This window comes from Lathyrus oleraceus, chromosome 3 (genome assembly GCF_024323335.1).
Source record: "Lathyrus oleraceus cultivar Zhongwan6 chromosome 3, CAAS_Psat_ZW6_1.0, whole genome shotgun sequence".
NCBI lineage: Eukaryota > Viridiplantae > Streptophyta > Magnoliopsida > Fabales > Fabaceae > Lathyrus > Lathyrus oleraceus.
This window is the reverse complement of record NC_066581.1, coordinates 1,348,628-1,356,217: the sequence shown is the minus strand read 5'-3', so window position 1 is coordinate 1,356,217 and position 7,590 is coordinate 1,348,628.

The window sequence follows — 7,590 nt, the reverse complement described above, 5'->3', positions numbered from 1 at the left end:
TTAACTCTGCTAAAAAAAACAAAAACAAAAGCAAAAACAAAAGAGAAAAGAAAAAAAAAGCTCTTTTTGTTAGTTTATGCAAAGTTAAATCCCGAAAGTCCTTGAAAACATTTCATACATTGCATTGCATCGCATAACAGGTATTCTAAAGGATCAGTGTTCTCACGATTTTCCTATCAAACAGATTCCAACAGATTCCAACAGATTCCAACAGATTCCAGCAGATTCAAACAGATTGAACAATGGCTCTCGAACAAACTGTCAAAGATCTCCAGGCCCAGAATGCTCAATTCCAGGAAATGATGCTGAGCTTATCTAAGGGGCAGGAAGAACTGAAAGCTCTTTTGATGGAGAAGAAGAAGGACCAGAAACCTGTGGGTTACATCAACCCGGGGAGAAGGCTTAAGGGACAGGTTACAGGAGTCAAGATTAGAATTCCGAAGGATTCAGAAGAAGAGACCGAGAATGATTCGGAAGATGAGAATCCTAATCTCGTCAATTCTGAGGACGACGATGAAGATTATGAACATGAACAGTACTCTCCGAAGGATGATAAGTACAAGTTGCTGGAAGAACGTATGCTAGCTATGGAGGGGCAGAAAGTGCCCGGTCTGGATTTCGAAAACTTGGGTCTGGTCTCTGATGTGGTCATTCCCCGCAAATTCAAGGTTCCCATTTTCACTAAGTATGATGGTGCCTCTTGTCCTCAGATGCATCTAAGGGCTTATGTGAGAAAGATTCAGCCGCACACTACTGATAAGAAACTGTGGATCCATTTCTTCCAAGAGAGTCTGTCTGGCACACAGTTAGAGTGGTATTATCAGCTTGAGAGCTCTAACATCCGCACATGGACTGATTTAGCAACAGCTTTCTACAAGCACTACCAGTATAATTCTGAGTTAGCGCCTACTCGGCTACAGCTACAAAATATGACTATGGGCTCTAAAGAAAGTTTCAAAGAATATGCTCAAAAGTGGAGAGATTTGGCTGGCAGAGTCAAACCCCCTATGACTGATCGAGAGTTAGTGGACATGTTCATGGGTACACTGACTGGCCCATTCTACAGCCATCTACTGGGAAGTTCCTCGTCAGGTTTCACTGAACTTATCTTGACAGGTGAACGGGTTGAAAGCGGCATTCGAAGTGGAAAGATACAGGCAGCTACTTCTGCAAGCACCAAAAAGTCCTATCAGGGAAAGAATGAATCAAATGCTGTGTACAGTGAGAGGAAGCATAACAAGAAGAATCGTGACCATACTGTTGGGGCAGTTACAATTGCCGCACCGCCATCTCAGAACTTCCAACACAGACAAGACAGGTCGAGAAGACAGTTTACCAAGATCAATATGACTTTAACCCAAGCACTGCAGAGTATGTTAAAGGCCAATTTAATTACCCTCAGAGATCCTCCTGCAAATCCCAACACTACTTCTCCTCGTTATAATCCCAACGCCAGGTGTGCCTATCACTCCGATAGCCCCGGGCATGATACGAATGATTGCTGGTTGTTGAAGAACAAGATTCAGGATATGATCGACGCTGGAGAAATTGAATTTGATCCTCCGGCGGCCCCCAATGTCATCACAGCACCTATGCCTAATCATGACCAAAATGTTAATGTTGTGGACGACAATTCTCACGTTACTGACGTTGCTGATTTAGCATCTCCTCTCCTGATCGTTAAGAAGAATTTATTGCAAGCTGGTTTATTTCCAGGTTGTGCTGAAGATTGCGATCTCTGTGTACTCCGACCCAATGATTGTTTGAAGTTGAAGAACGGCATTCAACGGCTGATGGATGATCGTACAATTCTATTTGAAAGGGTTCCTAAAGTGGACAACTCTATTGAAGAGGTATCTGTGATTGCTAGGTCCAAAGCTCCAGTGAAGATTACCGCTACTAGAGTGCCTGTGAAGATTACCGCTGAGCCCAAAGTGGCTCCCCTGATTATTACCGCACCTGGCCCCGTGCCATATTCCTCCAGCAAAGCTATTCCGTGGAACTATGGAGGCGACGTTTACATCCATGGCATAAAGCAAGTTGGTAGTTCTGCTAATCCTAATGATATTGTGGGGACTAGTAAAGTTACTCGAAGTGGAAGGATCTACTCCCCAGAAATCTCACCTCCCGCTCCCGAAATTCGAGGAAAAAGACCAGTCAATCCTCCTCAGTCAGAGACATCGGTCGAAGTTACTTCTGAAGATGTTGCCAAACAGGAAATGGAAGAGATACTGAAAATCATCTGTAAGAGCGATTTTGATGTAGTGGAACAATTGGGGCATACTCCGTCTAAAATCTCAATGTTGTCCTTGTTATTATCCTCTGAATCCCATGCCAATGCATTGATGAAATTCTTGAAGACCGCTCATGTGCCTCAAGAAACATCCGTCGATCAATTCGAACATTATGTTGCTAATTTGACTGTTGACAATGGCCTAGGCTTTTCCGATGCTGACCTGACGCCAGCAGGAAAGAATCACAATAAAGCTCTGCATATCTCCATCGAGTGTGAGGGGATCACCCTGGCTCACGTGTTGATCGACAACGGCTCTTCCTTGAATGTGCTCCCGAAAGCTGTACTCGATAAATTTGACTACAAAGGCATTGAACTGAAACCTAGTGATGTTGTGGTGCGTGCTTACGATGGTGCGAAGAGTGTTGTCTATGGTGAAGTGGTTCTCCCTATCAAGATAGGACCTCAAGTCTTCAACACTACCTTTCACGTGATGGACATTCGTCCCGCCTACTCCTGCTTGTTGGGGCGCCCTTGGATCCATGGGGCAGGTGCGGTAGCTTCGTCGCTTCATCAAAAGCTGAAGTATCCAATAGCAGGCATGGTTGTCACTGTATGTGGAGAAGAAGAGTATATTGTCAGTAGTGTGCAAGCCTTCAAATACGTCGAGATGGATGGTGAATTCTTTGAGACTCCTTCTCAGTCATTTGAAGTGGTTCCTCCACCCAGTCCTGTCCTTAAGCCAACTCCCCTTGTGCCCAAGGTTGTTCGTGCTCCCCCTGTCATGATCTCTCTGAAAGATGCTCAAGCCGCGATTGAAAATGGTGATCGTGCGGGTTGGGGTCAACTGATCAATGTACCGTACAAGTCTGATAAAGCTGGCCTGGGGTTTAACTCTGGAAAGATAGTCAAAAATCAGATTAATGCTATGGAAGATGCTGATAGTGATTGCGACTTAGATAGCTGGATTTTCCCAACAATTGGTGACGGACTCAACAATTGGAAGACTGAAGACATTATCCCGATTTCCTTTAGTCAGGAGTAATTGTTATTGTTTATTCTAGAATTGCAAATTTTAATTTTCTTTTACAATCAAACTTCTTAAAGCATTGTGTCTATGCCCGAGGCACAATGGCTAATTTGTTAGGGGTTTGTCATTTTCATAAGCATATTCATATTCAATAGATCAATGGACTTTTTGCATTCAAATATTGCGCTCTTTATCTTTCCTGTCATTTTTCAAACAAGCTATGTTTCTTGCACACACTCACGTAACAATTTGCCGATCCATATCCACTCTGGATCCTGTTGGTAATGACTCTGCTACTGTTCATTATGACTTTGAAAATCCGATCTACCAAGCCGAGGATGGAAGCGAGGAAGATTGTGAAGTCCCTGGAGAACTTGCCCGACTACTGCGAGAAGAAAAGACTATACAGCCGCATGAGGAATCAATTGAAATTGTAAATCTGGGTACTGAAATAAACAAGAAAGAAGTCAGAGGTTTCTTGGGGAACTCGAATTACATTGCCCGATTCATTCCACACTTGACTGCTACCTGCAAACCCATCTTCAAATTACTGAGACAAAATCAAGAGATGGTATGGAATGATGAATGCCAAGAAGCTTATGACAAAATCAGGAAATATCGCCAAGAACCTCCAGTTCCGATGCCACCAGTTGAAGGAAGACCTTTAATTACGTATTTGACCGTGTTAGAAAATTCAATGAGGTGTGTTGGGGCAACATGACGAGTCTGGTCGAAAAGAGCATGCCATATACTGCCTTAGCAAAAGGTACCGACTGTGAAACAAGATACTCACAGCCCGAGAAAGCTTGCTGTGCTTTGGCCTGGGCTGCTCGCCGACTAAGACAGTATATGTTGAATCATACCACCTTATTGACTTCTAAGATGGATTCTATCAAATACCTATTTGAGAAACCTGCTGTCTCCTGAAAGAGTTATCACTGACAATGGTACTAATTTGAACAACAAGATGATTACTGAACTCTGCACGCAGTTCAAAATAAAACACCATAACTCTTCTCCGTACCGGCCAAAGATGAACGGCGTCGTGGGGACTGCTAACAATATCAAGAAGGTCATGCAAGAAATGACAGTAACATACAAAGACTGGCATGAGATGTTACCCTTTACTCTTTACGGTTATCGCACTTCAGTGCGCACTACGACAGGGGCAACTCCGTTCTCTTTAGTCTATGGAATGGAAGCCATCTTACTAGTGGAAGTTCAGATTCCCTCTCTAAGAATCATGAAAGAGGCGGGCTTAGATGAAGATGAATGGATTCAGACTCGACTCGATCAGATAAATCTGATTGATGAGAAGAGACTTGCGGCTGTTTGTCATGGGCAGATATATCAGAAATGCATGACCCAGGCATTTAACAAAAGAGTTAAGAGACAGGTGTACCAACTTGGCGACTTGGTGATCAAGCGTATCATTCTACCACAAGGTGATCCCAGAGGCAAATGGACTCCCACATACGAAGGGCCATTTGTGGTTAAGAAGGTATTCTCTGGTGAAGCCATGATACTCGCTACTATGGATGGTGAAGACTTCCCACATCCCGTGAACACGGACATAGTTAAAAAATACTACGCATAAAAGAGACCCGCTAGATCGACGTATCTAGGCAAAAGTAAGGGCATCCCGGCGAACCAAAAGGGTTCGGGCAAAAATTAGGGATATATAAAAAAAAATGTACACCCGGCAAGTCGAAAACCTGAAAAGGCGGCTTGGGCAAAAAAGGGTATCCTGGTGGACTGAAAACCTGAAAAGGCGGTCCAGGCAAAAATTAGGGATTAAAACGTATGACTATGTCCCGTTCTCAGTCAACTTTCATCCAAGTTCGAGGGACTGACCAAGCCAATCACTTCTATCCGACAGCAAGGGATGAGATGCTCGAAGACATAATGACAGTAGTAGGCTTAAAATCAATAGGACTTCTTCCACATAGCTTTCTCTTTGTTTTCGACAATTTCCTCTTACTAGGATTTCTGTCTCCTTGTACACAAATTGCCTGTTTATAGGCCTCCTTTCAAAATCAATACAACCCTCTTTCAAAAAAAAGATGCTTTTGTTTTTACTTTTCTGTTTTGGTTGCGTAAACGTCCATTGATTTAATTTGAATTAATATATGCATTTGAATATGACTGATGTTTACCAAAAATACATGCATAGAATAGCAATAGCAATTACTACCCAACTTCAGGATCAAGGAAAAGGTCTAATCATGCTTCCAATGAATCCGCTACCAATTCTCTTCCCCAGCAAGCCTTTTTTTTCTCCTCAGAAAATGGCAGTATCCCCAGGCACAGCCAGTTACTCCCCAACAGAGGTCGGCGTCACCAGACAGATTGATCATCTCATCCATCCCCAGCCAGACTCTGTTGAATATTTCCACCATCAGACAGAAATCAAGCATCCCCAGCCGAGAAAGGGTCATCGACACAAATGTCTCAAATCAGTAGATGGGGATTTATTTTCCCCAGTAGAGTCCCCAAGCAGAACTTCTCATACGCATAACTCATTCATTACATCCTTTCACAGCATACGCATGCATACAACATTCACATTTATTTTAGCATAACACGAAACATCTCATGCATCATGACATAGCATGAAGCTAACTTTTTCTTTGCAGGTTAATTATCCTCCTGATATAGTCAAAGTAGAAGGTTCATTCAGACAGACACCTTTATCAATCACATTCAAGATTCAGATACATATTTCAAATACAGTTCATGGGAACATTCATTCTGACAACACTTCGATATCCTCCTAACGATGGCATCTCTAAGCCCATCCCAGACATTTATTGCAAGTACAACATATACAGGTTATCAGATACAGCCTAACGTACGGTTCATTCTGATTCAGCCCAACATATGACTTCTTCAGCAACTCCAATGCGGTCTAACGTACGACCCATTTGGACCTTCAAATCCTCGGATACTGCCTAGCGTACGGTACGTTCAGGGGTGTAGTCTAGCGTACGACTACTTTCTTCTTCGGATACAGCCTAACGTACGGCTCATTCTGCAACTCAGATACGATCTAGCGTACGATCCATTCTGAACTCCAACAACCCCAACGCGGTCTAACGTACGACCCGTTTGGATCTTACAACCCTCAGATGCTACCTAACGTACGGTACATTTCTGAAGTGTAGTCTGGCGTACGACTACCGCTTTCATCATCAGATGCGGCCTAACAGACGACTCATTCTGCGACGGTCTAACGTACGACCCGTTCGGATGTCCATCCCCACAGATGCTACCTAACATACAGTACATTTCTGAAGTGTAGTCTAACGTACGACTACCCCTTTCGTCATCAGATTCAGCCTAACGTACGGCTCATTCTGCAACTCAGATACGATCTAGCGTATGGTCCATTCTGATCCTTTATCCCCAACAGCATATGACACACTCCGACTCCCCAGCGAAGTCGGCAGCCTAATGGATGACTCATTATACGGTCTAACGTACGACCCAGTGTGGCACCCATGTCTTCAAATTGGCCTAATATACGGCGCGATCTGAAGCTTTCGTCATCAAACCTCCCGGATGGCATCTTTAAGCCCATCTCCATCAAGACCAACTATCGATTCTCAAGTGCAAATTTTTGGGGCATTCTAGTGTTCAATAATCTTCCACCTCCAGACCACGAATGGCATACACACCATCCTAACTCTCTCGGTTCAAGAATATTGAACAGGGGCAGCTGTCATACCCCAAAAATTACCCATCATTTTTCCTAAAAAAAAAAAAAAAAAAAAAAAAAACGAAAAAAAAAAAAAAAAAAAGGGAAAATTTTTTTTTTAATTAATTAATTAATTAATTAATTAATTAATTAAATAATTAAAATAAATAAATAAATAAAATATAACAAATTATTTTGGACTTGGGTCTCCCTCAGTCCAAGCCCATTACCCACGAAATTAGTCTATAAATACTGAAGTTTCAGTAGGGGGAGTTAGACTTGGAGTTACACTGGGAGATTCACTGGAGAAAGAAGGAAGAGAAGCAAAACACTCTGAGGTTTCCTTGGAACAAAACCTTGAGGAAAAAGAAAGAGAGAGAACAGAGAAGGACGGATAGAAACTTTGGCATAGGAACACTGCCTACCCGGAGAATTCAGAGTAAAGAAACCCTGAAGGCAACCCATCTGCACCGAAGCCATCGCCGTCCAATTCCCGCTGCCTAACTTATTCCGATACTACAAGTGGTCAATCCCTTCAACCTTGAATTGGCAAACAGGTTTGCGTATCTCTATTGTTTATACTTTCAATTGGCCATATCTACATATATAATGTATCATGATTAAATGTTG